Source organism: Triturus cristatus, chromosome 1_2 (assembly GCF_964204655.1).
Source record: "Triturus cristatus chromosome 1_2, aTriCri1.1, whole genome shotgun sequence".
Lineage (NCBI taxonomy): Eukaryota > Metazoa > Chordata > Amphibia > Caudata > Salamandridae > Triturus > Triturus cristatus.
In genome coordinates this window covers 1108849164-1108873922 of record NC_140580.1, presented here as the reverse complement: position 1 = coordinate 1108873922, position 24759 = coordinate 1108849164, and the positions used below count along the sequence as shown (strand labels likewise).

At 49.7% G+C, this 24759-nt stretch overlaps 1 long non-coding RNA gene across 1 annotated transcript in view; it reads right to left on the bottom strand.

Moving 5' to 3' along the window:
• Positions 1–54: 54 nt before the first annotated feature.
• Positions 55–24759, bottom strand: part of LOC146868766 (uncharacterized) — a 257644-nt gene continuing 232939 nt past the window's right edge. The window contains exon 3 of the long non-coding RNA XR_014966417.1: positions 55–118. This is a non-coding gene — a long non-coding RNA (uncharacterized LOC146868766). The remainder of the gene's footprint in view (positions 119–24759) is intronic.

Sequence of the window (24759 nt, the reverse complement as noted above, 5' to 3'; positions counted from 1 at the left end):
ACAAGTGAAGGAACTTACCAAACATCTAGGGAAAGAAACAGCAACAGAAGGGGTAAACACTGTAAACAGCAGGATGGGACAAAGGGTGACCTTGACAAGAACACCACATAGGGGAGTCCTGCAAAACAAAAGGAAAAACAAGGAATGAGCAAAAGAAGTACAGGAACTATCCAACTTATAACAGAATATTTTAGCAGAACAAAGTAGTCATATACTAAAAAAACGAAAAACAACTAGGGTTTGCTCAGTTCAATAAGTTCTCCCTTGTGAGTATGAATGAACTTCCGCAAGTCAGCAGGATCCTCAAAACTAAAAGTCCTTTCCTTATAGGTCACTTTGAAAAAACAAGGGTGTATTAAACCATAGCGTGCATTCATGGATCTCAAAGCAGGTCTGAGGTCCAAAAATTCCTTTCGACGGGAAGCCGTAGGCTTGGAAACGTCCTGAGTGAAAAAGACCTTGTGCCCAGACCAGATCATTTGCTTATGTTGCTTGGCGGCCTGGAGAATCGTCATAAGATCAGAGTAGAGGAGGAAATATGCTATGATTCCACGAGGTTTAGATGCAGAAGATGCATTCCTTGGCCCCAGACGATGAGCACGTTGTATGTTAAAGTCTGAGGATTTCGGGAGGCCAACAATTTGAAGAACTTGAGATTTTAGGAATTGGATCATATCCGACCCCTCCGAACCTTCCGGAATACCATAAATGCGCAGGTTGTTGCGCCTATTGCGGTTTTCCAAATCCTCCGCTACCTTCTTGAGCTGGCCGACCTCTTTGGTGAGAGTGTCAACTTTAGTAGCAACATCCTGTGCATCACTAATCCTCTGTTCCACCTCAGACAATCTCGTATCCAAACTAGACCATTTATCATCTAACCTCTGAAGCGTGGCAACAGTGTCTGTAATAAAAGGACGAATAAGGCGCAACTCTTCCATAATATCCTCAAGAGTGAGAGGCAGCGGAGACTTGTTTGGGGAAGGCGGGTCTTTTTTGGTGCGCTTGACAGAAGGGTTGCTTGAATCCTTCCTTCCCCCAGTGGAACCACCATGAGGTTTAGATGAATGTACGCCCTCCATACTGATGGTACCGCAACCAATTATGACAGAAATAACCAATGGCGGAATGCAGGCAGGACAGCAGTGATATTGCTTAGTCAGCAACAAGAGGAGGCGTAGCAAATGATGAAAGTGCCAAGATACAACACAGCGAAGGGTACTGGGACGCTGGAAACACAACTGGCTCCCTCTAACAAAATTGCTAGGAGATACAGTCCAAGGAATCCACAAAAGCAGTCAAAGAGACCAACCACTAACAAATAAATGCGCAAAAAGATGGCATAATGTGAACTAACGCAGCCACCGCCGTAGTGCCACCAAAAAACAACAGGGAATTGGCAAAAAGAGTCAGTGGCAGCAAAAAAATAGAAGAAAAACGCTGCAGAAAAAACAAAATGGCGGCCGCCATCTGAGGGGAGCAGAAAATGCGCAATTAAAGTGACAAAAAGACCGCATTTCGGTCAAAAAAACTTGCCAAAACAGTCTCCGCAGTGTCCCATAACCAAATCCATGGTCGAAGCGAAGCTCCGTTGCAGTAAAGAGGTGCCTTCAAGCTCGAGTCGGCTTTGTTCGAGCGGAGCTCCTCACCCGGTGGCCATCTTGGATCGTCGCGCCGCGCGCTCTCTCGAATTAACGTTTTTGTTTGTAAATATGTTCTGGTTTAATTCTTTTTTTTTTTTTACATGTATTTATTATTTAATATAATATTTGTAGGTTTTTGTTATATGTAATTAATATGATATGTTTTCTTTTTATATATTTAATATATTTGATTGATCATTCTTTTGATATTGTTTATTTATTTATATGGTTTTTATGAGTTTTAATTTATATATTTTTTATAATTGAGTGTGAATAGTAATTTTTACCTTCCGCTATCCAACACTTTCCCTATTGTTGTACTCACTGGAGGAGGATTAGCAATTTTTACCCCGCTGCTATCCAACACTTTCCTTGCTGTTGCTCTGATTAGAGTGGGAATAGTAATTTTTACCCCTCTGCTATCCAATGCTTTCCCTACTGTTGCACTCACTGGAGTGGGAATAATATTTTTACCCCTCTGCTAGCCAACGCTTTCCCTACTGATACACTCACTGGAGTGGGAATAGTAATTTTTCCCCCTCCGCTATCCAACACTTTCCTTGCTGTTGCACTCACTGGAGTGGAAATAGTAATTTTTACCCGTCCGCTTTCCAACACTTTCCTTACTGTTGCACTCAATGGAGTGGGAATAGTATTTTTTACCCCTTCGCTATCCAACACTTTCCCTACTGTTGCACTCACTGGAGTGGGAATGGTAATTTTTAACCCTCCGCTATCCAACACTTTCCCTACTATTGGACTGACTGGAGTGGGGAAATTTACGTTTGAAGATTTTTAAATAGTTTAATCCTTTAATTTATAATATATATTTTTTTAATTAGACTTTATGTTATAGGTTATAGGTGCACCACGTGGCACCTGCCACATAGTACAGGGAAAGCACAACATGCATTTTTAGCATTGCGGCTGGTGCTGCAGCCAGCAGCACCCTCTGCAATGTTAAACATGCAGGATGCGACCGCCACATTGGTGAACATATCGTAATCGGGGCTGAGGGACCACCGCCTTACAGGCGGGCGGTCCCACTCCCCGCATCGATGGCGGACCATCGTTTTGTTATGTTATACAGTTTATTAAGCGCACAGCTGCCCCAGCAGAGGGGCGTCCCAGCACTGACAGCAGAAAACTGCGACTCCCCTACCAACGGAAGAGGCCTACAACGGAGGGAAGAGGTATGTTTTAATTGCTTTCCGAAATGCCAAATAACTCTTCAAATTACGGATGGAGAAGGGAAGCGCGTTCCAAAGTTTGGCAGCTAATGTGCGAAAGGAACGCCCCCTGGCATGTACCCTCCTCACCCGAGGAACAGCTGCCGGATGTTGTCCCATTGACCGAAGTTGACAGAGAGGAGTGTATGGTACAAGCAAGTTGGCCAGGACAGCTGGGGAGGAAGAGTTCATGATTTTAAAGGAGATACAGAAGGACTTAAACTCTATACGTTTGGCCACAGGCAACCAATGAAGCCGACAAATGGCACTAGACGCAGAGCAAGTCTTGGGCAGGCGAAGAAGAGTTATTGCCGCAACATTCTGAACCCTTTGCAGTCGCAAGATTTCAATTTCATTAGACCCAAGATAAAGTGAGCTGGCACAGTCCAGTCTTGACAATATAGAATCCTGGACAATGACCTGCCTGATGGAGGGGTCAAAGAACCCTAAAAAAGGTTTGAGCCCACGCAATATACTGAAACAGGTCCCTGCCACCTTCTTGGTTTGTGTCTTGAAGATGAGGGCAGTGTCTACACAGACGCCCAGGTTTTTTACCACCTGTTTGGTGACGGGTGCATGCCCCAAAGTGGCAGGCCACCAGTGTTCACTCCACAGCTCAGTGTCTTTAACTACCAGCAAAACCTCGGACTTGCTAGCGTTGAGTTGGAGTAAGTTGGCAGTCATCCACTCCGCAATGGCCTCAAGGTCGCTCCTAAACTTTGATGCGTCCTGGGTCAGATCCTCCGAGAGTGGGACTACCAACTGAGTGTCATCCGCATAGGACACAGCCGTGAGCCCTCTGCTCTTTGGCAGCATAGCTAGCGGTTGGACATAAAGATTAAAGAGGGATGGGCTCGAGGCTGAGCCCTGCGGCACCCCCTGTGTAGATCTTAAAGGCATAAGGGGGGGTGACTACTTGGAAGGTCCTCTCCGTAAGGAAAGAGGCAAACCAGTCCAAGGCCGAGTCTGTGATGCCCGCCTCCTCTAGCCGTTTCAGCAGGATCTGGTGGGACACAGTGTCGAACGCAGTACTAAGATCTAATAGGAGCAGTGCCAAAGTACGACCCTCGTCTAAATTCCCCCTCGGGTGTTCAGTCACAGCTAGGAGAGCAGATTCCGTGCTATGACAAGAGCGAAACCCATTCTGAGAGGGGTCCAGTGTTTTATTTTCCTCCAGATAGCCAGTCAAGATAGAATTAATATAGGCCTCCGAGATCTTAGAGAGCCAGGGTAGGAGGGAGATAGGACAGAAACTCTCTGGTTTTGCTGCATTAAGATTAGTTTTTTTAGCAGGGGGACCATCGTAATGAGCTCCCATGTGTTGCATGTGTGCTTCAGTGCACAGTACACATCCAATGTGTGAGATCATTTAGAGTTTGTTTAGGCAAATGAATTTGCAGTAGAAGGGTATGCTTCCAGTTCAAGTCGCATGCTAAACAGTACACACTTGTCTAGTGTCATGTTGCGAGACAGTGTATCACACAATGCAGTCTCATTGGATGACCGCAGTAAAAGAACCAATCTTGATAAATATGGTTCTGCATTGATTTTCCCTCATGCGTAATACAGCACAACAAATTTAGATGATGCACTGTATTGTGAAAAAATATGTAAATCTGTACAAATGTGCCTCTTGCTACAATTTTAAAGATTTGAACATCCATGGAGACTTTGGTCCAACCAAAAGAATAGGTTCTAAACTTCATTACAAGGAGTGAGGAGCAGCCCAGGATCAACGTGCCATCATTGAGAGCTCCAGAGCTGCGGTTTATTACCCACCACCAGCACCTCAGTCTCATCGTCATTCAAGTTAAAAAATATAAGTCGCATCCATCTTGCTACTGCTGTAAGACAGAGGTGAAGATTGGTCGCCCCATCCCCAATCTCAGCACTCAGTGTTTGGGCGAGGTGGCGGAAAGAATGTGGGCAAGTGAGTGAAAGGGGCACATGGGCATAACAGGTCCACCCAGCCTAAGAGCAAAGAGGGACAGTAGGGAATAAGCACAATGGCAAGATGACATAGTGGGTGGGACGGCAGGGACACAAGGGGGCAGGAAAGTACTAGAGTGCAATGGACTAGAGTTTCCGATGGAAAGGCTGCGGGAGCCAACAGTAATGGGAAACTCATGGTTTGAGGGTGGGAGAAAGATGCATGAAGCAAGCAGGCGCAGACTAAGGGGCCTATTAGGATGGCGGGCGGACTTTCGTCCGCCCGCCACCCTAGCGATGCTGGGACCAGCCGTCAGTGGTGTGGGGGTCCCGCACCGGCAATTAGGTTGCCACCACCAGAATGGCATCCTCTATTTCCATAATTGTGGCGGTTGGTGCAATGCTGGGAATGCACGTTGTGCAATGTCATGCACAAGGTGACAGGCACCTTGTCGGTGACAATGTAGGGGGGTACCATAGGTACACCCCATGTACACCCCCCACCCCTCCAATACCCTGGGGGCCCGCAACGGGCCACCAAAAGCAAACTCTGCCTGGCTTTCCATGGCGGGGTCTCTGCCATGGAAAGCCCTGCACCGCTGCCCATGCTAACATGGATGGCGGTATCTAGCAGACACCGCCACCATATGCAGCCCCTTTTCCACCTGGTCAACTGGTCGACCGGCAGAAAACCGGCAGGGTCCCCCCCGCTATACTGATATGGCAGGGGGAAATGGGTGGTGGGCGGGGTATGATGTAGGGCGGATCGCCACAGCCATGCGGGCAGTATAGATCCGCCCTACATCATAATAGACCTTTAAGACTCTTGGAACAGACTGAGCTGTATGTCCCTCATGGGGTCTGGCTGAATGCTCTTCAGGCACATGTTCATGGAGCGGCCCACTGTGCTGTGAAAATGAGCCGCCTGCCAGTTGGCAGTATTTCTTTACATGCTTATGTGGAAGGGAGACACTGCAGAACAAAACGTACCTTAGTCCAAAGCTTTCTTTTGACCTCATTCTTAACTCTCAGAGGTGTTTGAGCACTTGCACTGAAGTTGGCCTGAATGAGCAGGGAGCAATGCCCCTCCCCCTCCCCCCGAAAATTTAATGCAGTCCCACCCATCGGTCATTCACCAAATTCACTTAAAGGTCAGTCTGCCCTTGGCAGCAAGGATGGCGCTTGGCGAGGGGGACATGGAGACACAAGGTACATGGGTGATAGGACCCGGAGAGCATGGCCGGTGAGGCATGGATTGTGCCGTGAGGAACCCGGAGAGCAGGGTCAATGAGGCATGGGCGGCACAGGGCGAGGGGGACATGGAGATACAGGGTACATGGGCTGTGAGGAACAGGAGAGCATGGCCAGTGAGGCATGGGTGGCGCAGGGCAAGGGAAACATAGAGACACAGGGTACATGGGCTATGAGGAACAGGAGACCATGGCCAGTGAGGCATGGGTAGCGCAGGGCGAGGGGGAGATGGAGACACAGGGGACATGGCTATGAGAACCTGAAGAGCATGGCCAGTGAGGCATGGGTGGCACAGGGTGAGGGGGACATGGAGACAGAGGGTACATGGGTGTGAGGAACCAGAGAGCATGGCCAGTGAGGCATGGATTGTGCAGGGTACATAGAGAAACAGGGTACATGGGCGTGAGGAACCGGAGAGCATGGCTAGTGAGGCATGGATGTCGCAGAGGGGTGGGACATGGAGACACAGGGTACATGGGCTGTGAGGAACAGGAGAGCATGGCCAGTAAAGCATGGATGGCGCAGGGCACGGGGGGCATGGAGACACAGGGTACATGGGCCGTGAGGAACCGGAGAGCATGGCCAGTGAGGCATGGATGGCACAGTCTAGGGCAGGCTTCTCCAACGAGTAGCTTGTGAGCTACTGGTGACTCTCCTGCTACCTCTAGGCAGCTCTCCTGTGGGTAGCCCATCCTACTAAATCAGACGCCTTTGCTTGGTTGAGTTAATATATGTATTCCTAAGTGTTTATTCGAGAATTTGTGTTTTTTCAGAAATCATAAGCTGTATTTTGGAGATGGAAATCCCAAATATAGTTAAAGCTGATATGCGAGTGATAATTCATACAGTGATGGGGAGAATTATTACTATTACTACTACCTTGGTGTCAGTGGCATTGCAGCTATGGTTTTTATATATTAACCAAGTCTTTTGCACATTACTGCTGGCAACTATGCAGAGACTGAGGTGATCACTGCTCATAATCTTGCATATGGCAGCAACACTAATATAATCTTGTCTTATATGGTCATTGTTAGAAATGGGGGTCTCTAGTTGGCAATGGTTTGCACCTTTGTCCAAATATGGGCCCTTGCTTCTAGTCAGGGAAAGAGGGATACACTCCTAAAATAACCCCTGCTCACCCCCTTGGTAGCTTGGCACGAGCAGACAGGCTTATCTCAGAGGCAGTGTGTAAAGCATTGGTGAAGACATACAGTAACACAGTGAAAACACTACAAATGGACACCACACCAGTTTAGAAAAATAAGTAATCGTTTATCTAAACAAGACCAAACGGCAAAAATCCACAATACAGTATCAAAAATAAGGTTCTTAAATGGTAGAAATAGTTCAGTACAATGCAAGTTGTAAATGCAACACTTTTCCCACAAAGTACCTTAGATGCGTCACGCAAAACAAACAAAAGAGTCCCAGGGAAGGTGATGTGTCAGTTCCTTGCTTCGGGGGAGGTGATGCGTCGGTTCCTTACTGCAGCACAGGGGAGGGGATGCGTTGGTTTCTTACTGCATTCCAGCTACGATGCAACAAGATGGCGCCTCGAAGCGTGGCGACGATCCGGTGCGATCGACAAAATGGCGGCTCGATGGGATGCAGTGATCTGGACGATGCGTGAATGTTTGAAGGTGCTGCGACTATCTTCTCGGTGATGCGTCAGGACTCGGGGTGGATGCGGCACTCTTCTTCTCCATGGCTCGGCAATGTGTCGGGACCAGGTGCCGATGCAACACGCTTCTTCCTCGTAGCGTCGATCTGACAGCTCCCAACAACAAAGACTCTAGAGATCCTAAACAGCAGCAGGCACCTCTTTGCCGGTTGGAATTCCCAGCAAGGAAATTCAGGGGAGCTGGTGGTGAAGTCTTTGTGTCCCTGAGACTTCAGACAGGAGGCAAGCTCAGTTTCAAGCACTTGTAGATCTTCCTCAAGATGACAAAGCAAACAGCAAAGTCCTTTTTCTCCTTTCCTTGGCAACAAGTAACCACTGCAAGCCAACCCCAAACAGCAAACAGCATAGGGGCAGTAATCGTCCTTCAGCTTCTCTGGTTCTTCTCCTTGGCAAAGGTTTCTCTTGATTTCCCAGAAGTGATCTTAAATTTTGGGGTCTGGGTCTCCCTTTTTATACACATAAATTCTTTGTTCTCTGAAGGTAGAGAGTGCCTCTACCCAGCCAAAACCAATTCTGTCCTCACTAGTGCAGCTTCCTGGCAGGAGGTGGAGACAGCATTGTTAAAGGCAGACCTGGCCCAGGCAGGTGAAAAGAAATCTCCTCCCCCTACTCTAATTTCTGGTCGCATTCAGCCGAGCCCTGACTCATCAGACTGCCACCGCCGCTCCCTCTCCAGCTCCTGTCACTCACAAGCCAGACATGCAATACACAAACCTAGCAGAGGCATACTGGATGGTTAGGCAAGAAAATACACACTTTCTAAAAGAGGTATTTTCAAACACAGAATGTAAAATTCACCTTCACTGAAGGATGTACTTCAACATTCTGAGTTCAGGCATACTAAACTTTATTTTCCTATCTTGTTCCTAGGGCCAGTTATGTTTCTAAGATGTTATACACTAACTGCCCATTCTGGCCTATGGTAACCCATAGCCTTGCAATAGTGACAAACGAAATTGGCAGTATTTCACTATCAGGACATGCCACACATAGGTGCCGATTACGATCCTGGAAAAACCGGGTACGAACCGTCGGTCAGAGCGTTTTCTCCGTCCGACTCGCACCCGGTTGTAAAACTTTACAAACATGGAAGTACGATTCGCACGGAAACACCATTTCCGTACGAATCGTAATAAACACCGACCGACGAAAATATACATACGAATGTGATCCGGGAATGCTCCGACGTGACGTCGGGACGCTTTCAGGCAGCGTTTCACGACCCAGGAAGTACGATTCGAACCGACAGCAGTCCGGACGGCAATATTTTCACGGCACCCAAAAAGTGCCGGAAAAGCGAAGTACGCCGTGAAACGACCAGATTAGGGGGCCCGGTACGAACCGTACCCCCCCCAGCCCCCGTGAGTACACGCCGAACCCCCCCGTGTATGTACACCCGTGTACGTGTCGTACCCCCCCGTGTATGCACACCCGTGTACGTGTCGTACCCCCCGTGTATGTACACCCGTGTACGTTCGAGTCATACCCCCACCCGTGTATGTACACCCGTGTACGTGTCGTACCCCCCGTGTATGTACACCCGTGTATGTTCGAGTCGTACCCCCACACGTGTATGTACACCCGTGTACGTGCCGTACCCCCGTGTATGTACACCCGTGTACGTTCGAGTCGTACCCCCACCCGTGTATGTACGGTGTACTTACTGGTAATGAAGATTACCAGTAAGTAATAGAGCATTACCCCCAGGTCCCTCCTGTCTGCGTCCCATTCATTACAAAGTGGAGAATACAAAAGCAGAAAACCGGCCTTCCAAAACCCTCAAGCACACCCATGAAACCACACCAAGACAGCACCCACGGGAAGCAAAAGAGAAAACCGCAGGAAACAAGAGGCAGAGTATCCAGACAGGAAAGCACCCCACAAAAGCAGGGACGCACCCAACTAAACAAACGGGAGACGACCAAGTGGAAGAAGAGGACAACCCACAGAGGATATCCAGGACACAGCAGGAGCCCCCCCTGAGAGAACAAGGAAGGGGGAGAACACGCCAAACAAAACACCAACAGAGCCACCCACAACAAAGGACAGGCGGGGAGACCACCACCCAAAAAAGAAAAGGTCCCAGTGGCCCCACCGCCCAGCAAGGCAGCACAGGCCAGCAGGGAAACAACCAAGGACTGGAAACTGGGACCAAGGAAAACAGAAGGCGACAGCGACATCCAGGAGGCAGCGAACCAGAAAAACTGGAACCAGAGAACCCAGGCCAACAAAAGGGAAACTCCAAACCGCCAAGCGGAGGGGAGGACGCCAAAAAGGCGAGCAAGCCAAAAAAGGGAAGCCAAAAAAAAACACCCCAAAGAGACCTCAAAGGCAAAGCCCCAGAAGGGAAACAGGGGCCAATGCAACAAACACCCAGTAACGCAGCGAGCTAGAGAAGACGTAGCCCCAACAGGACACGTCCAAGGGTGCCCACCGGACCAAAGGCCGACAACCACAGGCACCACCAAGCAGACACCCAGGACCCGGCAGCAACCCAGACACAGAGCGAGCCCCCAGCAAGAACAGAAGGGAAGCCCCGACAGCCAAATGGACATGCAAGCAACCCCACAAAGACAAGGGGAAGAAAGGAAGGCCCCACAGTAAAAAAGGGCCAACCAGAGGACAAACCTCAACACCACTGGACAGCAACAGGGCGAAGGCACAAACCCAGGAACCAATCAAGAACCAATCAAGGGCAGGATCACCGAGACCAATCCAGGAAGGGGGGAAGTACCGGCCAGGCACCCCCCCCAACCAGAACGATCAGGCCCCCAGAGAGCCCAGAGGACAAAGCCCCCGAAACCCCCCAGAGGAGGACCAGGCCCCAGGAAAGAAAGGCCAGCACCAACCACCAGAGCCACCAAACGACAACCACCAAGAACCCAGCCAGGGAGGAGGAGCCAAAGCAAGAGCCAGTAACAGGCCAAGAACCAGCCAAGACCAAGAGACACACAAGAAGCCGGAGAAACAGGAACACAACCCCCGGAACACCACCCCAGAAAGCTCACAGAGCCAGAAGGGTCAAAAGACCAACCAGGAAGACCTGACAGCCAAACCCCAACCCCAACCAAACCAAAAAGGGCAGGGGAAGAGCGAGAGACCAGAAACCGAGGAGACCAAACGCCCCACAGGGAACAAGGCCCCAAACCAAACCAGGGCCCGACAAGCAACACCAGAGCCGCCTGGGCAGGCGATGACAACCACCAAGGCCACAGGACCAGAGCAAACAGAAAACAGCAGAAGAACAAGTCAGCCAGAGACGCCCCCAAAGAGACCAGGCAGACAGCTGTCCAAACAGACAGGCCAGCACAAGACCAGGGACCAACAACCCGGAACCCACACAGGCCCAGAAGCGGTGGGACAGGGTCAGGGACTCTGAAACCCCCAACCCTGAGTGGAGGCAACAAACCCCCAAAACCAGCCAAGCCAGAGAGGCAACAGAAGCCAGGGCGGAAGCCAAGCAGACCACCCAGGCCCACAAACTTCATGGCCCAACACACACCAAGGGAGGGCCGGAGAAGGGGATAAACCCCCAAGACAGAACCAAGGCAACCGAGCCACAAGCAGACCGGAAGCCAGGGCCGAAGTCAAGCAAACCGCCCGAACTGAAGGACCTGGTGCCCATCCCACACCAAGGGATGGCCCAAAGCCAGCAACACACAGGCAAAGGCCAGGGAGGGCAACAGAAACCCCCGGCACAAAGCCGCCAGACCACGCAGAACCGAAACCCAATAAGGCAACAACCCAGGGCAAGAACAAAACAGGCAGGCCCAAAACAGAACAGTGGCAGCAGACAAGGCCCCATCACTAGACCCGGAGCCCAGAGCCCACGGAGGACACACGGCTCCCACCGCCCCACACAGGAACAGAGACCGGAAGAGGACATAGGAGGGAAAGAGCCGCAAGCAGGCCCACCAGACACAACCCGAAGGCAGAGAGCAAGCAGCCCCGGGGAGAACACAACCGGCGAGGCAGCCCAAGGGACAACAGCCCAGGAACAGAAGGAAGTAGAGGGACAGAGGCACAAGGCCCCCAAAACACAGCCACAGACCCCAGGGAACCAGCAGCCAGGTTGGCAGGCAGCCGCACAGACGAAACAAACACCCCAAGACCACCCCCGCCGGCAGGGGGAGGGAGTACACCGGCCGACAAACAGACACAAAGAGAGCAGGCCCATGGGGGCACACAGGAAGACAGGAGCGGGCGGACAGGCAAATACAGGCCCCCCGTAACCAGGAGGCCACAACGGCAGGAACACGGCAGCCCCGCAAGGACCGGAACCCGACAGCAGAGTGACTAGCCACCCAACAGGCGGAAACCACACAAGCCAGGATACCGACACCAGAAACCAGGGGGGGAGGGGGTAATACCAGGCGAAACACACCCCAGAGCGGGCCCAAAACCCATAGCACAGCCAGCCCCAATCACAGCCAAACCAGCCAGAAGAGCCGCAAGCGAGCGCACAGGCAACCCAGAGCAGACAGCACCCGGACACCCAGGCAGACCCCAAACTAGGGACAAACCAGGACCAACCCAACCCCTTAGGGCAGGGAGGAAGGGCCAATGGAGGGACAAAGCCAGATGAACCCCAACCAAGTAGCCACTGCAGTGGGAACAACCCAAAGCACAGGGGAACCCAGACGAACACCCACAAACCCCGGCCAAACAGGGCAGGCCCAAGAACAAACATGGCCTAACCAGCACAACCCCGGACAGCAAACCAGAGCAGGGGCGATAAGGGAGGAAAGGCCGGAGGCCAAAGGCAGGCACAGAAGATAACAAAAGTGCTGCACAGGAGCACCAGAGGCACGATAGAAGTGAACAGGCAAAGTGAGGCACAGAGCGAGGAAGAGAACAGTCCAATGGAACAACCGAGCCCCACCGCAAACATGAACCAGACGCCGCAACAGTAAAGTCCGCCACTGCAGCCGGAAGACACAGCTACACCGAAGGAGGGGAAAATAAACCCATAGCAGCCTCAGGCGGGCCGTAACACGAGGAAACAGCAGCACCCACCGCCCCCCCCCAGGAGCAACCAAAGGTCAGCACAAAAGCACGCCCCAAACAAAGGCCAAGGAAATAAACCAACCAGTGTCCCACATGAGTTGGCGGACTCCGGAGGACAACACCGGCACCACCCAGAGCTGGCACATGCATGAACACTGTCCGAGACCGAAACGCCCGAGAAGGTAGGCATGGAGACATCCCACGACCAGGCCAGAACACCTAGATGGGGAGAAAAACCCAAGAACCAACCAGGCGCCCCAGGCCCGACGATGGCACAAGCACTCACCGGGAGGGAGCATGCCACAGTGACACAGGCAGCAGCACCAAAAGCAAGGCGCCGCAAGGTCCAGGATGTGACAGGACAGGGCCATGGGGGAATCCAGGTCAGAACCAGGAGCAAAAATGAAAAGGAGACAGCGGAAACAGGAGTCATGGAAGCTGGCACAGACAGATACCCAGACTCCGCTCACCCAACCCCACAACCAGGAACCTCGGCCCAAGGGACCCGGGGGAGGGGCCACACCCAGCTGCCTCACTCCAAGGGGCACATGACCAAGGCCCCACAATGGGAGCCTGTGACTGCACTGGCACCCAGACCACCATCCAAAGCCGGCAGCCAGATAATGCAATAATGCAATGGGGCACACACCGGGGAGGGGGCCGGCAGACGGCAAACAAGGCTCCCACCCCAACCTCCACAGCCATACCAAGGAGCATACACACCAGTACAGAGGCAGGAAGCAAGCTGTGACTCAGGCGCATAGCCAAACACTGCATGGATCAGCGGGAAAAAAACGAGACACCGCTACGCGCGCGGAACTCATCGGGGGGGGGACGGGAGACAGGAACAAGGCCCCCCTCCTCCACCAGTCAGACCTGACCCCATCCATGCCATGCAATATGAAGCATGAAGGCAGGAGAACTAGCAATCGCAGCGCGTCTTCCACCTAGCCAGGCCACAGAAAGATGCGCCCAGCAACCCGGAAGGAACAGGGATTGCCTGCGCACCAGCCGCAATGGGCTGGCCGGCACGCAAGATCCAGTGGGGCACATCCAAGCCTCCCAGCAGGCCGGGAGGCAGACCAGCAGATGCCAAGCCCGCACAGCCAAGCAGCTGGACGGGGAGTGGAAGAAGAAATGCCACTCCAGCCCAGCAGGAGCAGCACCAGCACCTCGTCCCAATTCTGTCGACAGACAGAAAAAAAAGAACAGGAGGAATGTTGGGTAAGTACTGCTCATGTACTCCCAGTGGGAGGGGCTAGCGTTAGGGTCCCAGAATTCCTCTGTTCTTTTTTTCTGTCAGGAGATGATAATCTCCACTTTTTAATGAATGGGACAAGGACAGGAGGGACCAGGGGGTAATGAGTGGGACTTTCCTCCAAACATAACAAGTACATTATACATTACTTATTATGTCTTAGTTTCAGTTAAGCTTGAGGTGGAAATCTAATTTAATCATCACAATCTCACTCCTGCATACACTCAAAAACAAAGATAAACTTTGGCCACCCACATCTGGCATTTATAAATCAAAAATAATAATTGGTTATCAGTGAAGACAGCAGGAAGTCTCAGTGACCTGAACACGGTCAGGGGTTGCTTGTGTCGCCTGGCAGTTCGGGCTTGACTGTTCCTTTTGGAGCAGGACCAGTGCCCTCCTCAGGAAACCTCTGCAGCTTGTACCACCCATTGCCCCTGCAAGTGACGCTAGTGACAGAACCAACATATAACTTCTAAAGATCACACTCCTACAAGAGTGAAAATTCAGACTATTCCAGCGCACCCAAAGCTATGAGAATGGCTTGGGCAGGGGGCATTAGTCCTTTTAAATGTTTATTTAATTAATAAACAACTGTTGTGTGCTCATCTTTAACTTAGACAAATAGCGCCACCATGTGGCAGAATGTCATAAGTACTGGTGTTGGCAATTAAGTGCCGGTTTCCGAGCACCGGAAACCACCGGCTCAAATTAAAGCACTGAGCAGGACCAAGACTGATTTTCATATGTCGGGTCTCTGTTTATAGTGGTGTAGTCAGGTAAAAATGATGGACTGGAATGAGCCCCAAACAACTGTAAGTGGTTGAGTTTAAATATTGCACTCTTTCCATCACCTTGTTTGTTTCACTAGATTTCCTAAGTGCAATGGGTATGCCGAGGTGTGGGTCCTGTGCTCACTGCCAAACAGGACTCAAACTGTACCTCAGTAACGAGGCCTAACTAAATAAAAGTGTTGATTTGTGTTCCCATTTGCAGGGATCTGGACTGGCAGTTTGGGCTTCACTGTTCCTTTTGGAGCATGGCCAAGACTGATTTGCATGTGGTGGGTCTCTGTCTAAGGTGTCATAGTCAGTGAAAAACAATGGACTGACCCGAGCAGTTGCCAGTGGCTGAGAATAATTTTAGCATTCCTTCCATCACCGTGCTGTTTGTTCATGACTCTGAATACTGGCAGGGCCGACTCAGCCTTCCATCCTTCCAAAGGTCGGTAAGTTGAGTACTATTAAATTGAGTAATAGAAACACCTGTTATTTACAGCCCTTAGAAACAACCGAAGTGCCTCATAAAATCAAGTCATTATTTATATATTGTAAACGTCCTCAGGACCACACCAAATTATTAGCCAGACCTACATTTTTTCATTCAGAGATGTGGCATCATTGTCATCTGACACCGGTGCGCAAAGAGCTGAAACGTTTTCTGTTCTGTAAGAGTCGTGTACCTCTCCATACTTAACATTTTCTATCACAACGAGGCAGGCGGGCGCATGAAAACAATTTGCACAAGAACCTTCCCTCTGTTGGTTTTATGGGCATGTTTATGTATGTGTCCACTGATGTGTGGTCAGGTGTGGAATTCAATGTATGTTGGGAATCCGCCTGAAGAAGCGAGGGGCTGTCTTTTTTACGTGTGGCGTTAGTTGTGCTTTTCCTGCACAGAATCCTGTTGGAAGGTGGTTTCGAAGCCACTAAAATAATTGCTGATAAAAGAAGTGATAACTAATTTTCGGACATACACAATTACAGCTGTGCGTGGGAGCATTACTTCTTTCAGAAAGGTGGTTTCGTTCTTTTTGTGTTACATTTGCTTTGAATCTTGAAAATATATCTCAGTGAGAGGCTCGCAACATTTGAGTATTTTTAAACTGCCGTATATTTCTGTTCATGTGGCCAAACTGAGCCCCTTGACACGCCATGTGTGATGTACCACTGTAACCGGAAGTTTGGGACGGTAAATGGCTCAAGCTATGCCGTACAGCTAATCACAAAAGAATAGTTGTCAGATGTAAATGGTGTTACTGCTTTTGAATTTCCTGCATCATCTACATAGAATTATGCAGAAGTAACTCCCAGGCAAGGGTAGGGAGTGGGAGGTGTGGTTTGTCCGTTTGTAAATGCACACAGACGGCCAACGCCCTCCGCCTGTCATTACTTTCAGTGGCTCTTGCACTCCCGCAGGAAAGACACCTACAGACTGAAAAAAAAACAATGCAACCGACCTTCTCCACTTAAACAATCAGGACCTGATTCACAGAACTAACTTAAGACAAAATCCTAAACTTACTACCATTTTCGTATTCACAGAAGGCACTTACTCATTTTGGTATTCACAAAAGACACTTACTCACTTCGGTATTCACAGAAGTTAGGAGTCCTAACTTTAGGACTCCTAAATGCCTTCTGTGAATACCGAAAGTCTTAAAATTAGGATTTTTCTCAGTTTAGGAGAGTACTACGACTAAACTGAGAAACATCCAAAATTTAAGGCTTTCGGTATTCACAGAAGGCATTTAGGAGTCCTAAAGTTAGGACTCCTAACTTTACTACTACTAAATTGAGAAAAATCCTAATTTTAAGACTTTCGGTATTCACAGAAAGCATTTAGGAGTCCTAAAGTTAGGAGACCTAACTATGCTACTACTAAACTGAGAAAAATCCTAACTTTAAGACTTTCGGTATTCACAGAAGGCATTTAGGAGTCCTAAAGTTAGGACTCCTAACGTCTGTGAATACCGAAATGAGTAAGTGACTTCTGTGAATACCAAAATGAGTAAGTGCCTTCTGTGAATACCAAAATGGTAGTAAGTTTAGGATTTTGTCTTAAGTTAGTTCTGTGAATTGCGCCCTCAGGATTTGGAATGGCATCCCTGTATCAATTAGGACCAATCGAACCCTGCTCCAATTCAGGACAGAGCTGAAGACACATTTCTTTAAGGAACACTACGTCATGGCAGAGTTACAGCCTTCATCTATTACTCAGAGCCCAGCTTCTTCTCCAATCATTTATTTCCTTTGACTACTGCCTTTTGAATAGGTTCATGCTGTACAAATAGCACATGCATCCATACAAGCCTGAGAGGCTGCGGCTATTCACAAACACCGACCTGAGCCTTTCTAATCCAGAATACTTCAGCAACCACATGGAGTAACTCCCCTTCCAGCATGGAAAGAGACATGGCCAACCATAAATGTGACTATGGTGTAGGAGAAGGAGAGAAGAACAAATGTACCTTTACATATCTGTCTGTCTTCCAACACCAAGCAAAGGTGCATTATGTAAAATTACGCATAGGGAACCGGAACTGTAAAAATGTTACATGACATTCTCAGAAGTACGACTGGAAACCAGTGATGGAACTGTATGTGAACTGCGAAAAAACATTAAAGTATGTTAAAAGGGGTGTGTAAATCTATGCATTTAATTGTACACTTTTTGTATAAACCAAACCCATATACTAAACACAGTCAAGCCTATTCAGAATGTATCTGTCGTGGCTCATGATATAAATGGGTTTGAATCAGTAGCGTAGGAAGGGGGGTGCGGTGGGTGTGGGCCACCCCGGATGTCATCACTGAGGGGGGTGACTGGCAAAAATATGTGTACCTGTTAGAAATGGGATTTCTGGTTGGCTAGGACTTGAGCCAGAGCCAGGCAGAAACCACCACTCTAGTCAGGGCTGGGGAGTTACACGCAAAAGATAACCCCTGCTCACCCCCTTGGTAGCTTGGCACGAGCAGTCAGGCTTATCCCGGAGGCAATGTGTAAAGCGTTTGCGCGCGCACACAGCAACAACACCCAAGGCCCACCACAAAAGAAACTCCACACAAGGTATTATATAAAAACAGCCTTTGTATTATACCAAAACACATTAGATAATATTCACACAATTTACACTGTGACAACTGGCACTGGGCAGAATTTTACAAGGGACTATTTACACGGGACAGGGCCACATGGACCACTGTCAGAATCAGCACTTTTAGAACTAGCACTTAGAATATCACTTAGAACATAGAATGTAAATCACTGTAGCACACAACCAGTAACTACTGGTAAATGTGAAGTACCACCTACGCAACCCTAACCACCTTAGGAGAATATTGCGCAGGGACCCAGGACCTCACTAGCACCACCTGTACTAGGAGAAAAACAACCACCTAAGTATTACAATAGCTGTAGGGGTATAAGCACATTACACATGATGCATCACAACACATTCAGAGGTGTAAACACAAGGCACATGACGGATAAAAACACATTCAGAGGTGCAGGAAAACACAATTGCACCAAACTCACATAAGTCACCACCTGTAACTGTCCATAGGCCAACTGGCCTTGTTGGGGCTAGGACGCCCTGGGTCCCAGTGTCAGGGGCCTAAACGGAGCAGCTGCCCACGAAGTGCTGGGCAGCTGTAGAACAATGAGAGGGCCAACGCTGGAGCCTTGCAGGCTCTGGCCAACTGACTGTCCCCTGAGCCCCTCTGGGCTCTAAACAAAGGACTGGCCCCTTGGAGCCTCGCTGGGCTCAAACAACCAGAAATGCCCCATGTGTCTCTGAACAACACTGTGGAGCAAGGTGGGAGTGGCCCGCTGCCTTCTGGGGCCGCTCTACCACTGAGCGACTGGTGCCCCCTGAGCCTCGCCGAAACGGAGGTGGCACTCCAGAGCCTCTCTGGGCTCTAAACAAGCAAATTGCCCCCTGGTAGGAGAAGCCTCGGGGCAGTACACAAAATGCCACTACTTCCGTGGGAGTCCCGCTCGGGGGACTCAGACTCGGGTGAGGCCCCACGGGCCTCCCAACACTGCAGACCTCGCACTGGAGGGGAGGATCGGGCACCGGCAATGTGCCCCGACGCCCCCCTCTCCTTCAAGGCACTCACCGGGTCGTGGGACGGGGGCGGCTCCTCCTCCGGTGCTGTTTCCTGCGACGGCTCTTGCTTCGCCCGGCCCTTCCTTCCGAGGTCCGGGGCTCCGGGGGCGGCCTCAGCCTCCGGTGACGCCGCAGTAATTCTAGCACGATATGAGGGGTGGGCACCCTCGATACACAGCGCTCCTTGCGCTCAATGAAATTTAAAGCGCTCCCGGCGCTAAATACGGATAAAGCACTCCCAGCGCTAGAGCCATGTAAAGCGCTTCCAGGCGCTAGAGGAAAAGCGCCCCCAGGCGCTATGGGGACAAAATAAAGCGTTCCCCGGCGCTTTAGAAGGTCAAACAAGGGTCTCTGTAAAAACAAAGCGCTCCCAGCGCTATAAGCAAGGTCCAGCAACAAGGTCCTGGCAAAGTTCAGGAAGGTAGGCAGGGGGGGCAAGGCTGGGCCAGGGGCCAGCTCACTGGGCCCTCCAGGCAGGAAGGCAGTCCCAAGTGGCGGTTCCTCCTGGCCTCCAGCAGCAGCAGCCCCCCTCAGATAGGATCCTGGAAGAGAACAGCGAATGGTCCCTAAAGTCCACCAGGCATCCAGGGGCTGGGCAGGGCCCAGGGAGGCAAGCCTTCCCCTGGGCCCCAGCAGCAGCACACCCCTGGTAGATTCGAGTCAGAGCAAGAACATTTTCATGGGGTCACAGCCCCTCTTTAATACACCAAATCCTTTGTTCTCAAAGGTGCAGGGAAGGGGCGAACCAGATACAACTGGTTCCTGAGCACTTTGTTTTGCTCAGCCCCTCTCCCTATTCAGAGAGCAGGCCAGGGTCATCAGTCGCACCACAGGGGGCGGAGCCAGCATTGTGTGGGGAGAGCCCAGCCCTATTCAGGTCCCTGGTATACTCCTCCCACTCATCAACCTGCAGAGCTCTCCACCCACCACTGGGGCAGACCCATCCTGACTCTTGGGGCCAGGCACACCAGCCAATCACACGCCAGGCAGTCACTGCACATTTATGCCAGCATCTAGAAGTGGCACTTCTACACTAGCTACATTGATGCCGCACACATCATCGCGCAGCATTTCATCACACGAGTCCGCACATACCAAACTCTCACCTGCACTCCCCACACATCAGGAACTACCAGGGACACATCCATTCCCCCATGCATTCCTATGAGAGGGCAGGTCAGTCTCACCAAACCATACACAGAGCGCACGCGCTTTCCACTGGGACGCAGTGTGAAAGCACCTAGAGGCCTAAAACCACTAGTACAACACAGGAAAAAGGCTAGGATACTGCAAAAAGTTCTAGGGGTGAACTTGCCAGAAGGGCCAAGTCCAACATTAACTATCTTACTTTTCCCTTATTTTAATAATTTCAATGTGGGCTGGGGGTGACAAGTAATTTTCCGCACCGAGTACCACCTGACTTTGCTACGCCACTGGTTTGAATGTTGCCATGTCATTCTATTCAACGGTAGAATGTAAACAGGGCCAGAGGAGTTGGCTAGTCTTTTCAGAGAGTGAAGTCCAGTGGCGGCCAGAACCAAATAAACCTGGTATTTGACCCACCACAAGGCTCCTAAAGCATGGTTCTTCGTAGATGCTCCAAACCAGGGGTTCAACGCCCATTGGGCTCAAAGGGCTTCAGCCCCCCCCGCCCCCCGTCGTGTGTGGCAGCCCGGGCGGAGACAGCTATCCTGGGCGCTCACACACAGCCGCACCCGAGTACTTCATAGGTCTTTAAAAGACCATTTACTTGTTAAAGAGGATTTGTTGTGTTTTCACCCTTTCTTAGAGCCCCTGCATCTCCATTCTGCCTATTGCTGGAAGAATGACCCCCCCGAAATTGCTATCACTCCCTCCCCCCGAAATTTTTATTGGCCCTCCCGAAATTTGGCTCTAGTTGCGCCGCTGCTCCAAACTGCAGCACCTTGCATGCACACCTAGAATCCCTCCCGAAATCCAGGCTCCGAAATGTTTCCCTGCTCGGACTCCCAGCCAGGGACAGGACGCACACATCACGCAAAGGCCCAGCAGAGCGGAGACAGACGCAGTTCTATTCTATATAAATGCACTAATTATAATTAATTGTTGAACTCCCTCACCTCTCACGCGATGTTCTACTTTCAGGGAAGCAGTCACGATACGTCCTTTAGTCGACAGCCAGAGCTCCTGTCTCAGCCGTCCACTGGCTCGTGCTCGGCTGGTTTACTGTGCAGCAGCATGCTTTTCCATACTAAAAACCATTAACACTGCAAGCTTCGCTAGGATAACGTCCAAAGTAGAGGCGAGCACGCGACATACAAGTACAGAGACCCCATCATGAAATCAAGTTCTTGCTGTGAACGGAGCTCACATACTCACTTCCTGCCCCCTTACATGACATAATGACTTTAGAGCAGCCCATCTCCTTTCTATGATCGTCTGGCACCAGGATTGGCTGGGGCGCCCTGGTGTAACGCTCATTCAGGCACTGGGGGCTCTGAATTCTTTGCTCCCAGCTGTCTAAGACAGCTCGGTTGGATTGTTTATTCAGGCTGGCCGTTGCATGACAGCGGGCCAAAGTGACATGCGCACTTTAAACTGAAGTGCACACCACACTGTTCTTCCATGCTGCTGACTACGCCCTCAGGATCGGCAGCACTCCCACCATGAAAAATAAAATGGTAATACATTTTTTATTACCATTTTATTTGTCATGTTTGCTGTACTTGCAGCGGAGGGGAGGAGCGACGCTTCTCTGTCCTAATGGAGGAACCGCTGGAGAGGTCCTGTTCTGCAGAGTTGGGGGTGCATCATTTCTACAATAAAATAATCCTGGCAGAAATTTTGAATATTGATTCCTCAAGCAAAAAACTCAATACGTGGCAACAAGCTTGCATGTGCAGGGGACAGGTTCACCACCACTACCACTGAGGACTTCAAAACAATCATCTCTGGATCTTACACAAAGCCAAGCTTCTCTTCAGCAACGCATACTTTTGGAAGAGTTGTGTGTAGCAGAGCAGAGCTGTGAGTTGTATTTGCCACAAGCTCATTATCTTACAGAAGTGATGAATACATTGGCGAAGGCAGGAGTACAAAGAGCTATACAGATCAGGATGCCCTTTAGCGAAGCTTTAAGAGAGACATTGTGGCCCGCAGAACAACACCACATTGTGTTGCTGAAGTGTCACCTTTAGAAGGAAAGAGAGGTAGGAAAGCTGTCTCTAAGCTGAATCCTGGTTGGATGTCTCTAGTATGTAAGAAGGTGGGTTCTGAGAATGTAACGCGCGTAGAGCGAGAGTTGAGAAGCACCAGCAGAAGAACACATTGTGGCGTGATGACACTCATGGAGTAGAACCTGGGCTGCCAGACAGCTCTTGTGGTAGAGAGGCAACTTCTGAAAACGACCACAAAAACTAAAGACACGCCCAGGATGGTTACACAATGTTGCTTATAATTCTCGGAGAGTGTCCTGTTATCTAGTTCCCAGAGGGTGGGAATAAATGGGAATGCCTTTTCATAGTTAATGACACAGTGGTTTCTGTGCATTGATTTTCTTTCCTATTTATGGAATTTTCCTGATATACAGTAATTGTCATTTTGTCTGTTTAACACATTATACGTTTAAGAAAAATATTCTCATGTGAGATTACGTTAAAAAAATTATTTGCCGCTCTTTTATGAGTAAATTTAGTGGCCGCAGGATGTGTGGTGGCTTATGATATAAGCAGGTGGGAATGTTGCCCTATGACTACATTCTACGGTGGAATGTGAGCAGGGGCAGAGGAGTTGGAGACTGAATACAGAGAGAGAGGGGTCCTGTTCTGCTTTATTGGCGGTGCACCGTTTCTACATTAAAATCATTCAGTAAGCAATATTGGAGTATATTTTCCTTAAGGAAGTAACACACGAGTATTCGCCTTGTATTGCCTGGAACCCTGGAGTGGAATTGAACCAGAATGCGTAGATTACAAATTGGCTCATGACCTCCGATATATGTCGATATATATGGGAATGCACATATGATAGTACCCAAATGGTAGGAAAATATAATGTGTGTTTACAGAAACAAAAACGATAAGATGACCTTTTACTGCCCAAATATTGTAGCATTTCTAGTAAGACAATTATCCTATCTTCTTTAATGAGGTATCCCACATTTTTGGGAGCAGCAAAAACCATCAGGAGCTGTTGTATATTTGCAAGGGTACTCCTCGTCAGCTAAACTCACTTCTGCGAGTTTCCTGCCATTCTTCAGCAGTGTACACTCACATATTTATCTTGTTTTTTTATCAATAAAATGTTTTCCTTGTGGCTAAGCCATTTCCCAATAGCTCCAGTATATATAGGGGTGTTAGTTCAGTCACCATTTGCACATTTGCTACAAACTTTTTGAAGTAAATCTTTGTGTGCAAATAGGGCTAGGAAAATGTTTGAAAGGTTTTGCGAATATTGACAAACAAAAACCTTTCTGGGTCTTCACTAAATTCCCAACAGCTAACCTCTGGAAAGTCTCTAAAAAAAAATCATGTTTTTAAGCCTATTTCTAAACTTGTGCAAAAACAACAATTGATGGACAGAATGCAGAAGAATGTCATACATTCACCCCAGTGCAGAGATCTGGGCCTAAATCCCTGGTTCTTTTGCTCAGCATGCCATTCCAGTTTGAACCCAGCCATATGCAAATCAGTCTTGACCCTGTGCCTCATGGGAACAGTCCAGCCCGAACTGCGAAGCCAGGTCCTCCCTGAACTGGAAACAAGCATCCTAGGACCGGTTTTGGGGTTTCACCCCACTTCAGCCAGGATAGCTTGATTCCAGTGGCATGGAGAGCACGGGACTCACGTCTGAGCATACCCGTCCCACTCGGGGTGACAAATGCAAAACCAACGGTTGATGGACAAAATGCAGAACAATGTCATACATTCACCCCAGTACAGAGATCTGGGCCTAAATCCATCGTTTTTTTGCTCACCATGCCATTCCAGTTTGAACCCAGCTATATGCAAATCAGTCTTAACCCTGTGCCTCATGGGAACAGTCCAGCCCAAACTGCCAAGCCAGGTCCTCCCTGGACTGGAAACAAGCATCCTAGGACCGGTTTCAGGGTTTCACCCCTCTTCAGCCAGGATAGCTTGACTCCAGTGACATGGAGAGCACGGGACTCACGTCTGAGCATACCCGTCCCACTCGGGGTGACAAATGCAAAAACAACAGTTGATGGACAGAATGCAGAACAATGTCATACATTCACCCAGCATCCTAGGACCGGTTTCGGGGTTTCACCCCTCTTCAGCCAGGATAGGTTGATTCCAGTGGCATGGAGAGCACAGGACTCACGTCTGAGCATACCCGTCCCACTCGGGGTGACAAATGCAAAAACAACAGTTGATGGACAGAATGCAGAACAATGTCATACATCCACCCCAGTACAGAGATCTGGGCCTAAATCCATTGTTTTTTTGCTCACCATGCCATTCCAGTTTGAACCCAGCCATATGCAAATCAGTCTTGACCCTGTGCCTCATGGGAACAATCCAGCCCGAACTGCCAAGCCAGGTCCTCCCTGGACTGGAAACAACCATCCTAGGACCGGTTTCGGGGTTTCACCCCTCTTCAGCCAGGATAGCTTGATTCCAGTGGCATGGAGAGCACGGGGCTCACGTCTGAGCATAGTACTGAATGAGTGCCAGGGGGACATTTGAGGGTTATATTGGCCTCTATGTCCTATCTTTAGGTCTAGATGTTTCAGCCATGTTAAATTGCCTTCATGAATTATGTGGCCTTCGTCAGAACCAAGATATTTCCAAACAATCTACAGCGCAACCTATTTATAATTCCCTTACTTTTGGGTGAAAATTGGATCAAAACACACACCTACATTACACTAC